General features: G+C 38.3%; 1 protein-coding gene and 1 non-coding gene across 2 annotated transcripts in view; one reads left to right on the top strand and one right to left on the bottom strand.

Moving 5' to 3' along the window:
• Positions 1 to 21053, bottom strand: part of LOC126474447 (MAP kinase-activating death domain protein) — a 596268-nt gene that overhangs the window by 556918 nt on the left and 18297 nt on the right. The window lies entirely within an intron of this gene.
• On the top strand, positions 11659 to 11733 carry Trnas-cga (transfer RNA serine (anticodon CGA)). The gene has a single exon. It is a non-coding gene; the product is annotated as a tRNA-Ser (tRNA).

The raw sequence follows: 21053 nt of genomic DNA on the forward strand, positions 1-21053 counted from the left end.
CAATACAAGACTGAAGGACAAGTTCTTTGCAATGCAGAGTACAAAAGAATTCTATGAAAATTTTTCACAACAAGAACTTCCACGCCTGCACCAAGAAGCCGTGAGAGTTATGTCCATGTTTGGGTTGACATATGTTTGTGAAAGATTTTTCTCAGTGATGAAAATGAATAAATCAAGGTTTCAATCAAGCATAAGTGATGAAAATCTTCACAACTTCTTGCGTTTGTCAATGAGCCGTGCTTTTGTGCCCAATATTAACTGTATCATTTCTTATGAGCAGTGATAAATGTGTTTGGATTTATTCCTTTCATAATTAAAAATTATTGTTTACTAACTGTGCATTATTGCCTCATTCTGCTCCATGTTATGTTATTATCAGGAAAATTGGTCATTAAACCGACTGTTCCAATGTATACTTACATTTTGGGTTTTTATGTGTGAAGGGCTATGCACAGCTGAAGTCGATAAAACGTAACATTCATCTAATTGTTGGTTATTATGCAGATTTCAGACGGAACTAATGAAAGATATAGCAGTAATGGTTTTGAAATAACAGGTGATCATCGAGAGGTCTGAGGTTATCATTCTGTTCAGAGGTCAGTGAGACAGAAATTATGTGGGTGTAACTGAGGACACCGAGAATTAGTTACAGGAAACCTTGCATTAGTTTAATGTTATTTGAAATCATGAATAAGATTCATTGGAAGTCGCTAAGTGCTCTCTTTCTTAAATACTAGATCAAAAACATTACGCGTATTTATGTGCTGTCAGTCAAGCTGCCTTAATAAAAACCCACGGTTGTTAACTGTATTACTTATCTTACTGGGTTAAACTGTTAATTTAAAAGTAGACGTCTCAATGAGTACACTGTGACAGTATTTTAAATGTTTAATACACGAAATACTTTCCCATGGTTGGCTTGCAAGCTGTGGAAAGAGCACTAGAATGCACTGGTACAGAGTATCCCAGGAAGTGGATGAAGTGACATCTGTGTGTAGAAACATTCACTACATGAACACTGATGGCTGCGGCGTGCACGCTGTGACCCGGAAGTTGCACATGTGCAGGAGCACCGCACGCGTGCAGAATTTCTGACCGGCCCTGATATGGGCTGTGCCTACCCTACACCATTATGACAGTTTGAACTCTGCTGGGAAGACTTTCAATAAGGTGTCTGAATGACATTGAAGGAAAGCCCATTCTTACTAAAAAGCTGAAGCCAGAAAAGGTAGCAGTGTTGGATGCTGGGCTCTGGAGTAATGGCAACATGCTAAAACATCCCAAAAGTGTTCACTTTGTTCAGGTTTGTACTATGGGCAGGCCGGCCCCAAAGATGCAGAATTATGACTTGGTGCATTGTTAAGCTAATACAATCGTCATCTCTGAACCGTTCTACTATATGCACATAATGCTATTACGTATGTTCATACCAGTCCCCATTTAATGTTTTCATAAGCGCAAAACCAATGAGATACACTCAAATCTACAAAGGTGCATCAATATTTAAAAGATCTGTTACACATCCTTAACTGACATAGTCGGCTGGCATAGTGTAGTACTGAGAAATTTTTAACACCAGAACAGTGGCAAATGTGATACCTCCAGAACAGTGGGAATGAACATTTGAACCCTAATGAGATTACCATTAAAAATTCACAATACAGTTAAATAAGAGTTAATTTTTTCCATTCACGTTTATATCATGTACACATTTCAGTCAAAGTTATACATCAAATTCGCAACACTACTGTTTTGGATACACAACATTGCATGCCTACCCAGAAATGTGACCTCGTTCATAAGATCCTAGCATTTCTCAATTACTTCATTTTTTTGTTTCTAATATTACAGTCTCCCTTTGAGCAGATAAATGGAGCTTTCAGTACACATTTTTTCTCTGGAAGTTGTCTCATATTTCTCACAGATGTCACTGGTCTCGTTTCCTTTGCATGTTCCAAGTTGTAATTTCTTTCCTTTTGTAATTTCTCCAGTCTTATCACTGCTTCCTCTTTCTATTGGCTTTTTTACACCTGTTCTGCTCTTTCTTGTTTCTCATTTTTCAGCTAAAGAACGAATGCCATCCCCTGCAGGTTAATCTTGGTTATTTTGATTGTAGATGATCCATACATTTATTTCTACTTGATCTGTTAGGTTATTGTACAAGAAATGCAGTGACCATCTCCTGCAAGCAACCTTAGCTGAATATTTACCATTCATCTGATCAGTCATGTCCACTCTATACTTCACAGCATTATAGAAACTAACAGTTTCTAGCTTCCTCTTTTCATCTTCATTCAGTGGTACACCTGGATGTAGCACACTGAGAATAATGATATTCTTATTATTTTTCCCTTGGTGCTCTGTCAGGGTGTATTGTGGCTAATCAGTCTTTTTCAAGATGATGGTGGAATGTTAGTCTGAATTGTTCTTCTTCACACAGCTGGGGATTTCTCAGTGAATCTTGTTCATTGTTCTCACTAATGATATTTTCATCAGTTGAATTTTCCTGGCAAGCTGAAGCAATGTGAAGAAGTTGTCTGTTGTCACTGTACTTCCTTGGTTTAGGAATGGCTCCATCAGGCGAAGTATGGCACACTTTTCCAATAGATGTTTGTCTGATCATCCTTCCTCATTGTTAAGGTATGGAAAGCCACTGGAAATGAACTTAGAAGCCATGTCTGCACTATCCAGAACCTCAGTCCACATTTGTCAGGTTCATTTCACATTAACTGGGTATTCCTGCACCTTGTTTTGCTCGCAAGTAACTGTTCGTAAATTCTAATATTTTCATAGTTGCAGTAAAAGTGGAAGCAGTTCTGCATGATTTATTCCATATTTCCATTGAACTTGAGATGATGTGTCACTGAGGTGGAAGAATTGTTTTTGTAATTTTACCTCTGCTAACATTAGGCCTGCAACTAATCCTATCAAAAGTCATCCAAGGAAACACTTTTAGCACAAAACACTTCTGGTGTACATAATACTTGTCACTGGCTTTCAATTTCACCAACAATACAGTCCAAGTGGTGTTTTTTATTTAACTTCAAGCAGTGATTATCAAAAAGAAGTCAGACGGCAGTGATGATGGAATCATCCACTTGGTGGCAGGCATTTGTAGTGAGTTGTCCTCTCTCCTTCAGGATCTTCGAAGCAGCCCTTCTTCCAGGCGATGGTGTTTTAGCGACCTTCCGTTCCATCTTGAGCTGATATCTTCACTGCTGTGCCAGTTGACTCCTTAGACAGTGGTGGAAAAAACTGAGGTGGGTAGACATTTACTGACAGTAACTTCTTCTCATTCTCACTAGCTTCATTGTCAGCTGTCTGTGGCAGAAAATCACAGTCTGAACCTGATAAGTCATTTGCTGACTCAATATCTTCTGAGTTCTCCAGAATACACAAATCCCTTCATTAGTAGGGCCACACTGATGTGACATAACTGTAAATGCATGTAAAAGAAAAAAAATTCTACCTAACTGACGAGGCAAGTAACTACAGCAACAAATGAAATATGACTGAAAAATTACACTACAGTGTCTTAAGTGTAAACATTTCCAACAATGTATCATCATTCGAGGCAGTGATTGTTGATCAAAGCAAAATGCAATGCAAATACATTTATGTGTATGAGAACAGCAATACTCTAAAAAGGAGTTATGCCAGGGGACAAATGACCCCCTCCCACTGTTCTACGTACACTTAACAAAATTTCTATTAAACTGTGAAAATTCAGCCAAGTGCACTACACTATTGTGAAAAGAAGACACAAGGAAAAGCCACAAAGTTAAAAACTGTATTAGTACAACAAGAAAGAATAAAGTAGATGCTGATATGACTTATAGTCATAGAATGTCACTTCAATTCATGACCTATCATTGCACTCTCCTATCAGCAACAACTACTTGCATACATACAATTAGAATAAAACTATTCATAATTAAAAAATGTAGGGTACCTGTTAAGGGAGGATGCCAACTGACTGAAGTTTCAAACATTATTCGAGGGAAAAGTTAAGAGAAATAGGAGAAACAAATAACAAGGACAGCCACAGTGAAATAAAACAGGAAGAAGAGAAAAGTTTAGTAATCCTTATAGATAACCTGCATGCTGGATCAGAACTTGCTTTTCACAAGGAATATTCTCCCATATAACTGAAACAGTTAGATTAAAAGTTTCAACAACACAGTACTTTTTTATACTGGTAGGTGCAAATACTGAGTCAGTCATTTTCTCATGTATACTAAGAGCTCGAATGTTTGGGCATTGTCCTTGAGATACAAAATTCTAGATCTAACTTCTTGTTCAGGACACAGTTTTAACAGTTAAACATGGTAATTACCAGCTGAGGCTGTTACACGTTATTATTTATTGTGATTTAATTTTGGGCATTCATAATTTTCAAGCAAATATTACAAATGCAAATAGGCATAAATAGAGCCATTATTCTGAATTTCAAATGGGTATAAGCAGTGTCCAAGCCACATAATAAACAGATATACGTAAAATCATGCAAAAAACATGATAGTAAGATGTGTATATATTGGGAGAGTTCAAGGAAAGTGTAGTGCACCTATGAAGGAGATCACACTCAGAACCATTCTTTAGTATGGCTTGGGTGTTTGTGATCCTCACCATGTTAGGTAAAGGAAGACACAGAACAATTCACAGGCTTGCAATTAGATTTTTCTAGTTACATTGATCAACATGAGGGAGTTACGTAAATGCTCTGCACGCTCAGATGGGAATCCTCCAAGAGAAGGCAACCTTTTCACAAAATACCATTCCAGAAGTTTTGAGAAACAGTATTTAATAAACTGCAAAATGATTTTACTATCTCCATCATTCAGCTCATGTAAGGAATGTTGAAGACAAAATAAGAGATATAAGGGCTTATTTAGGGACTTACAGGCATTAATTTTCCACCTCTCCATTTGTGATTTGAATAGGAAAGGAACAACTATGCTAATTCCCTCAACAGGCACAGTATAGTGGATTGAAGAATTTGTGGATGTAGATCAAATATGGACAGTAAAGATGTCGATAGTAATTAGTTCAATATGGTAATCACTTATGTAACATTCATTTGAGTATACATGTACTTTAAAGAGACAACTGTATTTCTGTCATCACAAATCAGGTGGGCATGAAATCTGTATTAGAATACGAAAAAACTGTAATTTTTACACTTAGTATTTTTATATATATTAAATGCTGTTAGTTTTAATTTTCAAGTTAGTTTTCCTGGTGGTAAATTTGTGCATGCCAGTAAAATATCATGAATAACTATAAGTGGTTTAACAAATGACTGTTAGTAGCCTGAAAGTACAGAACTTCCTGATGATTTTTCTTTTTAAAAGGAGATGCATTGGCTTGACTACTTTTGCCATTTTGTTATCAATGAATTTCGAGTGGTATATTCACTCTTTTCTGACTGTTGTCACTTGACTTGTAGTTTGTGCACTATAGTAGTTAAGCAACTCTGTCTAGATATGCATCTATGCAAACTCCCAGTGAAGTGAGAAACATCGGTTGTGAGTTTTAGTTAACATATGTCATTTCTCCATTTCATAGAATAACTCAAGTTATTTCTCTAGGGGCTCTCAAAACTCTCATGCCTTTTGCTGTAATAATTTGTATGAGAAGACTTCCATTTTACAAAAGTGTGTAAACACAAAATGGTATTATGCAAAGGATAGTTGCTGCTTATCACATAGCAGAGTTTCTGAGTCAAAGAAAGATAGGCACAATAAAAAGACTGTCAGAAAATGAGCTTTTGGCCAACAAAGCCTCAGCAGACAGCGTGGTCATGTGTGTGTGAGTTGCGTTTGCACACACACATGTGTGTGTGTGTGTGTGTGTGTGTGTGTGTGTGTGTGTGTTCTATTGCCGACAAAGGCCTTGTAGCTGGAAGCTTTTTGTTGTGCCAATCTGGAACTCAGCATCTCCGCTATATGGTGAGTAGCAACTATCCTTTTCATAATATTGTTACATTCCATCCTTGGATTTTCCATTGTTGAATTTTACACACAAAACAGGTTGCATTATTTTCATGTGACTGTGAACTCTAATAACTGTTTACTGTAGTACTTAATCCTCCAAGGAAATATGAAATACTCACTACTCACAAGGAAACCAAAGTGATTTTAATTTCATCTTCCACTTTTACATTTTCAAAAATATCAAAAACTATAAAACATATATATAAAACAAAGATGCTGTAACTTACCAAATGAGAAAGTGTTGGTCTGTTGATAGACACAATAAAAAATACACAAACACACACACAAATTTCAAGCTTTTCCAACCCAAGGTTGCTTCATCAGGAAAGAGGGAAGGAGAGGGAAAGATGAAAGGATGTGGGTTTTAAGGGAGAGGGTAAGGATTCATTCCAATCCTGGTAGTGGAAAGACTTACCTTAGGAAGAAAAGAGGACAGGTATACACTCGCACACACACACATATCCGTCCGCACAGGCAGACATGTAAATGCAAAGAGGTTGGGCACAGATATCAGTCGAGGCAGATGTACAGAGGCAAAGATGCTGTTGAATGACAGATGCGGTACAAGTGGTGGCAACTTGAAATTAGTGGCGGTTGAGGCCTGGTGGGTAATAGGAAGAGAGAATATATTGAAGGGCAAGTTCCCATCTCTGGAGTTCTGATAGGTTGGTGTCAGTGGGAAGTATCCAGATAACCCAGATGGTGTAACACTGTTCCAAGATGTGCTAGCCATGCACCAAGGCATGTTTAGCCACAGGGTGATCCTCATTACCAACAAACACTGTCTGCCTGTGTCCGTTCATGCCAATGGGCGGTTTGTTGCTGGTCATTCCCACATAGAAAGCTTCACAGTGTAGGCATGTCAGTTGGTAAATTGCGTGGGTGCTTTCACACGTGGCTCTGCCTTTGATCGTATACACCTTCCGGGTTACAGGACTGGAGTAGGTGATGGTGAGAGGGTGCATGGGGCAGGTTTTACACTGGGGACGGTTACAATGGTAGGAGCCAAAGGATAGGGAAGGTGGTTGGGGATTTCATAGGGATGAACCAAGAGGTTACGAAGGTTAGATGGATGGCGGAAAGACACTCTTGGTGGACTGGGGGAGGATTTCATGAAGGATGGATCTCATTTCAGGGCAGGATTTGAGGAAGTCATATCCCTGCTGGAGAGCCACATTCAGAGTCTGATCCAGTCCCGGAAAGTATCCTGTCACAAGTGGGGCACTTTTGTGGTTCTTCTGTGGGAGGTTCTGGGTTTGAGGGGATGAGGAAGTGGCTCTAGCTATTTGTTTCTGTACCGGGTCGGGAAGGTAGTTGCGCGATGCGAAAGCTCTTTGCATTTACATATGCCTGCCTGTGTCTGTATATGTGCAGATGGATATGTGTGTGTGTGTGTGTGTGTGTGTGTGTGAGTGTGTGTGTGTGTGTGTGTGTGTGAGTGTATACCTGTCCTTTTTCCCCCTAAGGTAAGTCTTTCTGCTCCCGGGATTGGAATGACTCCTTACCCTCTTCCTTAAAACCCACACCCCTTCGTCTTTCCCTCTCCTTCCCTCTTTCCTGATGAAGCAACCTTGGGTTGCGAAAGCTTGAAATTTGTGTGTGTGTTTGTGTGTTTTTTATTGTGTCTATCAACAGACCAATGCTTTCTCGTATGATAAGTTACAGCATCTTTATTTTTTATATATATTTTTCCCAAGTGGAATGCTTACCTCTATTACATTCAAAAACTATAAAACGACATAGGTAACAGTCACCTGAATTCAAGAATAAAATTATGAAAGAAAAAGGTGAACATAAAAATGACATCACTATGCAAACAACTAGTGCATGCTACTTAATAAACATGTAGACAAAGAAACTTATGGCTTGACCCTTATTTTAACTTATAACTTTAAGGGCAGCCAATAACAGAATATTTAACTATAAAAACAGCAACTGTTCCCTATTTTGATATGCTGATGACTATTCTAAGACCAGAAATTAACAATAATTTTTTTCTTGTAGTGTTTCAGTGTATAATGCAAATATTTTTCACAGGCAAAAGTTCACATAAACTTCTTCTGTTACAGCTGTTCATATTTATTCATAACACAAACATATAGCATAATTTTTCAGCTAACAAAGAGACTGGAAGAGAGTAATGAAATTAGGCTGATAGCATTATCCATTTAATATAAGTTATGGCAACCTTATTTCAGACATTATGGGAAAATATCTTTATTGTCATTTCAGAAATAGGACAGGTTTGCAAACAAATGCAGGAACAGCAGGCCAACCATACAGCTGAGTTCAGCAAGCTGGTGACATCAGGCATGGCTCATATTTTCACAGTTATTTTGTGCAAAAATGCTATGACATACAAGAAGTGCAAGCCAACTTTCAAGATGATGAATTAAACTGTAATGCAGGATATAGAACACTACTACGGGGACTAGCTCAGAAGTGGAGCAGTGACTTGGTGATTTAACCTGAATGTTTGTGTCTCCATGAAGTTGCTGGTAAACCATAACTGCGTTTGTGAAACTTATCATTTATTTGAAATATATCTGAAATATTGTTACTAAAAAAACAATGTGTCTCATTAGAATAGAAACAACACATACATATATTAAACCAAAATATCAATAAAAGATATTAAGAGTCATGGAGAAACAAGCAGCACAAACAATTAGGTGAAAGTTACTACCTCAAAAACATAATCCTCCTAATATCTGATAAAAATTAAGATTACAGTTTTGAAATCTGAAATAAGAAAACCAACACTGTTTGAGATAGGTACAGAATACCCATTTATCATATGCAGCAGTATGAACAATCAGAGCAGGGCTGATAAGACACAAACAGAAAAATCTCAAAACAGATACAATTCTCATAACATAAACCCTACTGGAGTAAATGAATTAATCATTAGATTTCTAGGCAGTTTCTTTATTAAGGGAAGAAGGAAACAGAATAAGTTGTGGAGAAGACACATTGGTGACAGGTGGAAGGATACACAGCTATGGAGTCAAAATTAAGCATAAAATTAGATGCAGAAAGAACTGACTACAGTAACAGCTGAGATTATAAGTCTAGAGAGCTGAATTTTAATGAATATTTCTTTTCTATTTACATTCATGGGCAAATGAATTAGAGACACTAACAAAATAGCATACAGCAACCCTTTAACCCCAGTGACAATAGTGACAAGTCACACCATGATCTCCACAAGATAACAAAATTATTGTTGGGAAATCACTCTCAGCTATGACTACTCAACTACTCTCCACAGGTCACAGGCATTGATTGCAGCTGACTCTGAGGTTCACTGTCTCACTTGATGCTATTTGAGGTGTACTAAGTAGGGGTTAGGTAACTCAGGGGTATGTGTGGGGAGAGTTCCTCATAGCTTTATAAAACAGTTCATGAATGATTAGGCGGCAAACTGTTTTCTTGGAGGCACCACCTGGGGGACCTGTGATAATTTTTGGGAGTGTTTAATAAGCTGGGGAAAATGGTTTTTCCTCTTTTTTAATTGTATCACTTGCTTTAGATAACAGTGTTGACACTGTTCGTTGTGTAGTATAACATGAACTGTATCACTCACTGGTTACAGATATTGGTTACAGATTTTCGTATTTTATAGCATGGAGTCACTGTTGGCAGTAATGATAAATGTTGAAATTCATTTGTTGTTGTGTTTGGCCACCCTGTTGCCTCTACTCTGGTGAACATTTGACTCCCAGTGTGTGAAGAAATCCCATTCAGTTCTAACAACTGCAATTGTGGAGTATCTGTGCTGAAGTTTACAGCAGGTGTGCAACTGGTTAGGAACAGTTTGTAACCTGCTACGTTCCATCAGCCAACAATTTTCTCAGTTTCAGTCTTTATCTATTTAGAAGTATAGTGCATTCATATAGAATTCTATACAAGAGAATCCAGTGTTTTTATCAACTTTGGCATATAATGATGGAACTAAGCAACTGAATAACATCAGTCTACAGGCTGGCATTGTTTCAGAGCCACAAATAATCCAAACTATCTTGGCAATGGATACTGAAGCTACAGATCTTGCAGCACTGGAATCACACAGCTATAAATTATATGTGCAGATGGATGAAACTGCAGACATTGTGCCTTTGTGGGCAAAAAAGTGAAAATGCACTGAAACAGTTCTGCAATATGGATACTTCTATTCCTGCAATTACTGAAGACATAGGCATGTGTTTGATTTGTAATGAATGCTTAGCAAGCAAAAGCTTGAAACCTACAAAACTGAAAAGACATCTACTTACAAAACATGTTTTCCATTGCAATACACCTGTTAAGTTTCTTAAACATTTAATGGAATTATGAAAAATCTAAATAAATGTCTATCGATCACATAAATTTGTTGATAAGATCATCCTATGAAACTTCTCACTTAAATCTCAAAGGATAATAAACACTTAGCAAGTGAATACCTGAAACCCAAAAAACTGAAAGGACATCTACTTGCAAAAAATATTTCCTATTCCACTACACCTTGAATGGTTACTGGGATCTTCTAAAGACTAAAAAAGTCTATCAATCTCATGTACTGATTATAAGAGCATGCTATTAAACTTCCCAATTAATTTCAAAGGGCTACTGGGATACTTGAAAATTTAAAAGAGTCCATTAATACCATATATTGGTTGATACGAGCATGCTATTAAACCTCCCAGTTAATTTTAAAAGATATGAAATCATATACTATAGCAAAGACCTCATTTTATTTGTAGCAATATGAATGAGTGAAATTATTCACATTTTGCAAATTAACTTAAAAAAAACTCCTGTGAAATGAAACAGTAGGTAAACACATTCCGGAAATTAGCAGTGACCACTATCAGCAACTAATGGCAACATATGCCACATATTATGCCGACAAGATAACAGCATATGCAGGATCTGAGCAGTTGTTGGTCATCTTTTTCTAAATTAATGTGATAAACTGGAATCAAGGTTCAGTAAATTTTTATTGTACGGAGTATGATGGCCACAAAGGCGACCAGCTCAGAAACAGTTCTTATGGTCAAAAAATTAAGTAATATTGTTTTTGTCTCTAAATAAATTTGAATATGTCAATTTCTCCCATGTGGAAAATTGTATGTGCAAATCATGATATTTATCAGATATCAGGAATGAGGTTTTCACTCTGCAGTGGAGTGTGCGCTGTGTGCCAGACCGAGACTCGAACTCGGGACCTTTGCCTTTCACGGGCAAGTGCTCTACCAACTGAGCTACCCAAGCACGACTCACGCCCCATCCTCACAGCTTTACTTCTGCCAGTACCTCATCTCCTACCTTCCAACTTTACAGAAGCTCTCCTGCAAATCTTGCAGAACTAGCACTCCTGAAGGATAGGATATTGTGGAGACATGGCTTAGCCACAGCCTGGGGGATGTTTCCAGAATGAGATTTTCACTCTGCAGCGGAGTGTGCACTGATATGAAACTTCCTGCAGATTAAAACTGTGTGCCGGACAGAGACTCGAACTTGGGACCTTTGCCCCCAGGCTGTGGCTAAGCCATATTTCCGTAATATCCTTTCTTTCAGGAGTGCTAGTTCTGCAGGGTTCGCAGGAGAGCTTCTGTTTAGTTGGGAAGGTAGGAGACGAGGTACTGGCAGAAGTAAATCTGTGAGAATGGGGCGTGAGTCATGCTTGAGTAGCTCAGTTGGTAGAGCACTTGCCCGCGAAAGGCAAAGGTCCCGAGTTCGAGTCTCGGTCAAGCACACAGTTTTAATCGGCCAGGAAGTTTCATTTATCAGATATATTTGAGGAACTCATGAGCTACAGGGAAAAGCAGAAATATGTTTACAATGAAACATAAAATTCAGACTTTTGAAAAAATTTCATTTTAAGTATAAGGTAGAAAATAGATAGCTTGAATTGTTTTTATGTACAGATGACTTTATTGTTGAAAAGAAGTTTGATTTTGATTTGGTAAAATGCAGTAAACTCAGCACACCAGACAAAAGATTAAACAATGCCTAGAGGCACCTCACTAATACTGTGTAATGTCAACTCTATCCTTGATAATGAACTCATATGGCATATCCAGCTGGAGCTATTCACTGATGATTAAATCCCCTTGAACTACCAAACTACAGTGATCTTGACTGTAATATTTGTTCAGCTGTTCCAGGTAGCCCAAAACATTTCCTATGGGATTGAGAATGGGAGATTTAGCACAACAGTTGATGCATGATAGAGTGCCTGTGTATTCATTAATCCAAGAACATATGTGCACTGCCAAATGAAAATAGCTGTTGTCATCCTGAAAGGCAGGAGTCTCCATGGCAGACTCATCAAGAAGGTGTAGAAGAAAAGGCAACACCTGATCACCAAGAATGTTTTTGGTAGTGTGTTTGAATAGCACCAAGTCATGGTAGTAAAAACTGTCCCAAAACAACAAAGTACCATATCCCGCTTGAATTACGCCCTTCTCACACACCAATTAAGTGCTTAATTGGGCTGCCGATGCACTGTTTAAAAGCAAGCAAAATAGTACATGTCCAGTAAGCCACTGTCCAATTTATGTATTGTTTCTCCCACTGGAAACATGTAGCTTTATGAGCGAACAATGGCCTTTTACAAGGTACCAAACTTCAAATGTCCATTGCATGCATTCTCAATGTTCACTTGGAAATTGGTAGAAATGGACCTGCATTCACTGACAGCAGAAATTCCTGGTGGTGGTCCTTTATTAAAAAAAAAAAACAACAGATCACATTCAATATATCAACATATTAGGCAACTTCATTCACAGGGCTGCCATTCTGTGATGTCTCCACAGCAACACGTCTTACTGAGCTTATCCCATGTACCCAACAGGCAAATACACAGCATTTCACACCCACAACTAATGTCAAAGGTGGAGAAGCACAAGACCACCTAGTACCAGTACTACAACTACAGTGTTCCAAAACATTTAGTGCACTCTGCACTCTTCAAAAGGAGAGACTAATGTTCTGACTGGTGGGCTTAATCGTGAACATAAGTTTCTACCTGTACTTCAGCCAGATTGGATTCAAAATCCTTTCACCATACAAATGAAACAGGTGAAACATCTCTTAATTTTCAAATATGCAGTTGAACAATATCTATCTTGGTGTTAAGGTAGGATTTGGAGTACTGTCAGATGTAGCAATCACAATTCTTCTGCCACTTATCTGTGTGAATAATTTTCATAATTATGGTCATTAATTCAAAATATCGCTCAAGTGTTCAGAACATTGAGAGTGGCATGAGACCAACAGTGATGGACATTAAGTCACATTTGAAGATGGTGTGTCAGAGTTAGCAGTCACATTCATCATGTTAAAGGTAAATTTATCTTTTTCCAGCCTTCTATAAAATATCTTATGTTATGTTAAAATTGTAGGTGATAAATTAATTAAGAGTGTCTTTTTAAATGTTATTATGTCCTTCTTTTTGTTCATTTCATTATTGATGTCCAATCCACTATTTTAATGTAGTTCCTTAATGACATATTTGTTTAGTTCAATTTTTTTTCCTCAAATAGAGTTCTCACATAAGAATTTTATCCATCAGGATCTCGATAAAGAGGGATATTGAGACAGAGTTCATGCAGAAAAATACACATGTAAAGTAGTTTATTGGTTGTCTGTATATGCTGTTAGGACTAATAGCATTTATAACAGTGACTGGGAGTTTCAAAGAAATGCACTTGTACGATAGGGGGTCAATGAGAAAAAAGTCTGAGAAGCCCTGCAAACAAACATATTCACACGTTTATATAGTGGGTTCCCATATATTTGTCAATTAGAAACAATAGCATATGTATCTTGGACCCCATTTCACTCCATGTCAATATGTCTCACACTTGATTACTTCCACCGTCAGCTTAAACATTATCCTGTTGATAAGCAAGATTCTTGGCTTCTGGTTTTCACCACTTATATCATACCATCAGAGGTATGAACATATATTGTGAGTCATCAATTCAGGTGATCTTCCTCCATTCTTTGCATACTTTGAGCACTCAGTGGTAATGTTCCTGAGCCTATGCTGAGCTCTGGTTCCAGGAAATGTGATGAAAGCAGATACATGACTGAGGGGGAGGTGGGTTGTGGACAAGGGGAATCTGTATCCACATCAAGGAGATTGTTCTGAATGGTTTTGCTGCTCACAAGTTGCTATTATCTAGAACTGAATTAGCAAGTGGTTTGCTGCATTGTGCCCATTTGTCTGCTGTTAAAACTTGTGACTGTTAGCAGCAATCATTATCATTAGCAATTCATTCACTCAAATAAACACACCTTGCTAAGACAGAACTGCCATCTTCGGCAACATGGACCAGAATGGCACTGCTTGAGTGAATGAATATGTTTCCTTTTCAGACAAAGGCTCTGGCCAAAAGATAATGTGTAAGTGTCTTTTCGATGTGCCTGTCTGAAACTTAACATTTCATTTTAAGGTAAGTAGCAATCTATCTTTTCCTTATATTGTTGATATTCCAACCTTGAGTTTCCATTGTTTCATTAGCAATTTATTGCAGAGAGCAGTTGGGTCTGGCAGCAGTGGTTTTCTGCAAACTGAGATACACATTGCACTATCTCGCCATTGTCACTTGAAGAGTCCAATGCCTGCATAACAAAAGAGTTGTAGTGACACAAACACTGGGCACCCACAATTTGGCAATGTTCGAATAAATAGATATCACATGTCTTGGCCATCCGCCATCACATCAGTGACCAGGACAAGGACTGACAAAATCCTACTAATATAGCACACACAGCTATTCCATTAGTCTTGGAAACATTTAAACTAATTCAATTGCCCATGAAGTGAATACGTCTGTCAGCCATGCTCCAGTTGTGATTCATTCATAGCCTGCTAAGAAGGCACTCCACTTCTATACTCTACAATGTCACAGAGCTTTCTTTCCCCTCCCAAATCAGTATTTAGTGCTCATTTTTTTGCAATTTTCCATATAAGTACTTAGTGCTCATACTAATTTTCAAGGTAACACTAAATCGAATCTCCATCTTCACAATATATACAGATACTATGTCCAATATGTTTTAAGACCTGAAATATTTAACATTAGTCTTTTACATCAATTACTATAAAATAACTGCATAATGACAAACCTTTAATAGCACATTTACCTTCTACTTCAGACTAGATCACTGCTATGAAGGGAAAACTATTTTATGTATATTATTTAAGATAACATGCCTGTGCTGTGATGTATTATAAAATTATTACAATGCTCACTCATTGCAGCTCTTATGAACAGATTAGTGAAAAATATTTCAGTGTACCATGAAAATATTGAGACCAACAGTTATACTTTCCTAACTCTATACGATTAATATCAAACATACAGAAGATGCTTCTTTGCTCTGTTTCAGCTTTACCCATCAAGAAACTGGCTTTTTACAAAAAGTGTTGCCAATAATTTAAAAAGTGATGCCCATAATTTATTATTGCCAAAACTTTCCGAGGCTCTTTGCAGATAATGCAGTTGTATAGACAGAAGTCACTTCAACAGAAAATTATTGTCAAATGCAAAGAAAGCACTTGATATCCCACCAGACTGAAAAGTACCTGTCTTTTCACTCCCCCCTCCCTGTCTGATTCTAAAACAGGCAGAAACACAAAAATTCAAACCACTGACTTCCCATGCTCAGAACTTAAAACTGTAACACTGTTAGCAATATTCTATGTAAGCACCTGTTGGCCATTCTCATGGTTTTGTTATTTTAGTGTCATTGAACTAAGTTCTTTAGGAGACAAATAATTATTTTTAACAACTGAAGAACATTTAGAAAATGTCAATTCTAAATTATGGACTAAAAAAACTATTGAAGATCCACTGCAATGACAAATAAGTCCCTTCATGTTCTATCTTGGCCATATCTCATTATTAAAATTATTGTGTACAGTGAAACCTCTATACAACGTTTTTTGAGGGACCACAAATTCTGAACTCTGTATGAGCGAATACACTATAAACAGGAAGACTTCCAATTGATAATTATAAAAGTTAAGTCAAATTTTACTGAGGAAATATGGAAGAAAAAAAAACAGTAAATGGTAAAAATTAAAAAGAATTAACTGCAAGCAGTTACTTTAATAACAAACATGTAAAATACAACTTCAGTCAAATTTTCATAAAAATCTATGAACTGGCGTAATTTGAACTTCACATACCTAGAATTTTCTGAAGTAGTCAAGCAAACATATTTGCCTTCTATTTCTTCTGGATTGTATCAGAACCATTTCTTGCACCAAATGAGAAAGTTCTGCTATTGTTATAGCCTCAAGTTTATGGGCCATCATTAACCTTCTGAATGTGTCAGATCCTTCAGCTGCCTTTGTAAATGTGGGCACAGGTTCATCTTCCACCTCACTATCACTTCCATTTTCACTTCCAGGTTCCATTCTTCTGTAGCAACACCACCATTTAGGATACGGAAAGTTAGTTTTATGCGATATTCGGAGCACGAGTTACAGCCAGATGCGGGCCAGATTCCAGTAAGTTACGCTGACCAGTGGTTGCAAAGTGGAATGAAGGCCACAGGGCCATCGAACTGCTGAAAAGAGTAAACGCAGCGGTTCGCATGGTGCAAGCTATAGGCAGAAGGGGCCCACTGGCGCAACCGGGATGTGGGGTGTACGTGACTTGGAGCGGCACGTTAACAAAACAGAGGCATGCAGCCAAGTATAAATAGGTGCCATTTTCTAATGAGATTCACTGGAGTGTGACAGCTCTCCTGGACGGTGGGGCGTGTCGTACCACCAGCTACAGGCAGAGCAGATGGGGTGCCAGCATTCCAGTCCATTGTGGGTCACTGGTTTGATGCTCTGAGGCCAACGCGGGGCATTCAAGTGTGGCAGCTCTCCTGGACAGCGAGGCATGTCACACCGCAGGCTACATGCAGCAACAGATGGGGTGCCAGCATCCCAGTCCACGACGGGTTGTTGGGTTGATCCTCTGAGGCCGACACAGGGTCCACAGCCAGCCAGGGCAGGCCCCTCTTCGGCTAGCTACCAAGGGCAGTCATCTTGGCTCCCGACACATGCCGAAGACTCATGAGGCGAGGGCCACAATTTGGATGCCGGATCAGGGGTGGTCGTTGCCGCGGCGTTCTCAGCTACAACAGCGAGGAAGAAGCAGCAGCAGGGCCAGCCTATGGATCCCAGTGGAGCAGCGTGGAGACAATGAGGACAGTGGTCGGTGAGTAGGGTGCTGGCGCAGCCCTCCTGACATAATCGAAACTCTACAGCTGGCGGACAAGGCCGGCACAACACAGTGTTGCATTGCACAGGTCACTGGGGTGCTACCTCAGCAATGCAGGGTCTGTGACGCAGACCAAGGTGAACGGAGCAGTGTAGTGGTGACAAATAAATCATTTGGAAAGTTCTCGCCGAGTTTTAATATGGCATCTCCTGCCATCCACCCACAACACTTTTCTCAGCAGTTAATTCCTCAATACCCAGCATCACTGTAGTTGCCACATGATCATCTATGATCACAAACTCCTCAAAAGTGACAGAATTATTGCCTACTAATTCATGGAACTCCTGCAATTCGCATCCAGCTTTTTCCATAGGAGAAACTGTTGTGATCTCATGGAATCCTGCTTTTTCCAAACAGTTTCTAATAGTTTCAGCACTCACTTCCCTCCATGAAAGCATTATCAAATTCATAGCTTGTAAAATGTTGAGCTGCAAGTGTGATTCATTGTCACTGTCATCCTGCCCTAATCCTAATGGTTATAGACTCTGCCAGGGAAATATTCAAAAAACAATAACGTCCACCATTTGCTAAATGCTGTATGCATGTAAATTTAGGATCTGTGTGGTTTCGTGTACTACTGCTGGAAGAAGAACAAAGAATCAAAAGCTAGCATGAATGCTGCTTCTGTTAAGTGTTTCTATGCTCCACATGTCAATCTGTTACACATAAGGTGAGTAGTTACCTTTCCCTTATTTTATGTATTGCTCCATCCTGGAATTTCCATTATTGTTGTAAATTTACATAAATTATCCTTGAGCAAACAAGTGTTATAATGCAAAATAAACATTCAGAACAGTAATATCTTAATCCTGTGATGGCTACATAAGAGAACAACAATTAATTAAAAAAAAAAATAGGAGCCTTGAGCTCTCACTTGTCAGAAATTTTTAATTCAAATGAACAACTTTACAAAATATCACTCATTCCCCTTCGATTTTCAAGCATTATCCCATCTAGCATGAATGCGCAGATATCCCAAGTGAACCATGTAATCAGTCAACGTGAACCAGTTTGCAGTTTCAAACATGTAGCTTGGGATGCACCTCAGTGTATTGTGTAATAGGGGCACAGTGTTAAACACACTGTACAGATGTTCAACATTTGCTCATGTGAAAAACAAGAAAATAGTGCCAACGAGACAAACGGCAAGCACGATGTGCACCACGTCTCACCTGACTCAGGCACTGACACTGACATGTGACTCATGCTGAGCACGGCCTTTTGGAGCCTGTGCAAATCCACAGAACAGAAAATGAAGCATCTACAGCAGTGGCTTAAATGCTATAAAGAAGGAAATAAATAACTGGTTAGGGCCCCAAAAATATTAGTGTAACATGGAGGAAATGACTGTATAGAAAAAACATACTACAGAGGAAACTTTAGCATTGTGCATATGTGCTTTTGGTCAGGACTGGAAAATATGGCTGTAGCATAGAGGAAAACATAATGTGGAGGAACGTTGTAAAGAGGTTTCACTGCAGTATCAGATGAAAAACTCTTCTGCAGGGTGGAATTTACAGAACACTGCAGTACTCCCTCCATCTCACATATTCATTTTCCAAAATGCTATGGGCTGTATTCGAACTGTGTATTTGATACATGCAAATATTTTGTTTCCTTTCTATAAAAAATTTTAAACTCAGATTTTCTGACAGGTCCATTCTTGAATCTGAGCCCTCATCTTTCACAAGCTGCTCTCTTCATGAATGAACTATCCACACACATTTCCTGACATGGTTTAGAGCCAATGTCTTCCTGCGCTTGCCTGCCTCTTTCCTGTTTGTCCAGAAAGATATAGAGAACATTAGAGCAGAGTGGGAAATTCCCTGAGAATTCCAGATGTGGGGAGGAAGGTGATGTCATAAGAAGCTCCTGAGAATTAATGGTGAATGGAGGGGGGAGGGGATGGTATTGAGCATCTCACAATAACTACTTTTCTTTCTTCTTGGCTGTAGTTTAACTGCAATTTTTAAACACAGATACTTCACATGTAGTAATTTTCAAATATGTGACACACTTTGAAATATTAAGTACTTTACAATTTGTGATTTATAAAGCTCAATAAAATTAAATTCCAATGTTGGGTTAAACACAGAATCCCCTGAGATTTTATGAAATTCCTGAAATTCCCTGAGATTTCCCTGATTTTTCCAGGTAAAATGTAATTCCCTGAGAATTCCAGGTTTTCCAGAAGAATCACCACCCTGGAGAGTATCTCTTGAGGCTGGAAAGTAGAGAAGTGGTATTGACAAACTGAAGCTTTGACTTGAGTAATGCGACACGCCTGGGTAACTCAGTCAGTAAGAGGAACACCTATGAAAAGAAAGGGTGTGGATCAAGTGTAGACCGGTATAAAATTTTCATCTCTCACAAAATTATTTAACAATAAATATTATCCTACAGCATGAAATATTAGTCCTAGTTTTTGCTTTTCTACCTTTTACACAGACAGATAAACCACAGATCATTATAGCTTCTTACTGATGCACCACTAAATCACAAACATTGAGAAATGCCAACTTTTCTAAAGGTCTTCCAGAAAAGCTGTTGTCACCACATCTATAACCTCAATCACAAAACTGACATTACATAAGGCCACAAGAATTTTTACAGGGACATTCAGGTCAACAAGAGCAGACTGACATGTTCACATGTTCATACAGAGAATATTTTTTTCTCAAACATGTAAAGAATGGTGACAACAAAATGATGTGGTGGAACAGGGGTCAGAAATGAAAATATCTGTATCCTCCTCCTATTTGTTGCAAATTAAGTATAGTTGCATCACTGGAAATGACCTCAAGGAATGAAAGAACCTTTTCAAATGCTTAGGGAAAAATTCAGATTAATGACTATAGCAAAGAGTCAGCATCTATAAAGTTTATAGCAAAATTCATTTAGATTCAGCAAAATTTTTTACAATGATATGAACATTTATGAACAACTTATGATGTCTCAACCAAACATATACAGATGCCTCAAATATACAAATAGGTGCAACCATAGTAGAGAGGAACTGTGGAGGGTCCACACTAACATATAGCTTCTGAAGAGAGGTAACAGCCTTTCAGTAGTTGCAGGAATAACAATCTGCATGTATGACTGATCTCTCCTTGTAACATTAGCCACTTGTAACATTAGCCTCCTATGTTGGTACAGCAGATGACTAAAATCAAGGTGAAACTAATGCTACTGTACTTCCTGAGGACTTGTAGCTCCATTTTGCTGGCTTAATGATGATGATATATTCCTCGGTAAAATATTCTGGAGATAAAACAGAACCCACTTCAGATATCTGGGCAGGGACTGTTCAGGAGGATGTTGTAGTAAGAAAAACCAACTTTGGCATTCTGCAGACGTGAAATGTTAGGCCGCTTTAGAGTGGGTAGGAAGGTTAAAGATTTGCAAAGAGAAACAGGTAGACTGAATTTAGGGATATTGTGGGAATTACTGAAGTGTGACAGCAGGAAGACAGGTTTCCGGGTCTGTCAAGTGCAAGGCAAGCAGCACAAAATCAAATAGGGGTAACGCAGGAGTCAATCTACTAATGAATAGGAAAGTGGGAATTGGGATGAACAGTGTAGTAAATGCATTATCATATCCAAGACAAACACAAAGCCAACACCTGCTATAAAAGTACAAGTGTATATGTCTACTAGTTCCACAAATGATGACGAAATTTAAAAAAGAAATGTATAAAGAGGTAAAAGAAATTAATCAGTTTGTTCAGGACGATAAACTTTAATTTTGGTGGGGACTGGAACTCTATAGTAGGAAAAGG

The sequence above is a fragment of the Schistocerca serialis genome, chromosome 4, assembly GCF_023864345.2.
Source record: "Schistocerca serialis cubense isolate TAMUIC-IGC-003099 chromosome 4, iqSchSeri2.2, whole genome shotgun sequence".
Taxonomy (NCBI): Eukaryota; Metazoa; Arthropoda; class Insecta; order Orthoptera; family Acrididae; genus Schistocerca; species Schistocerca serialis.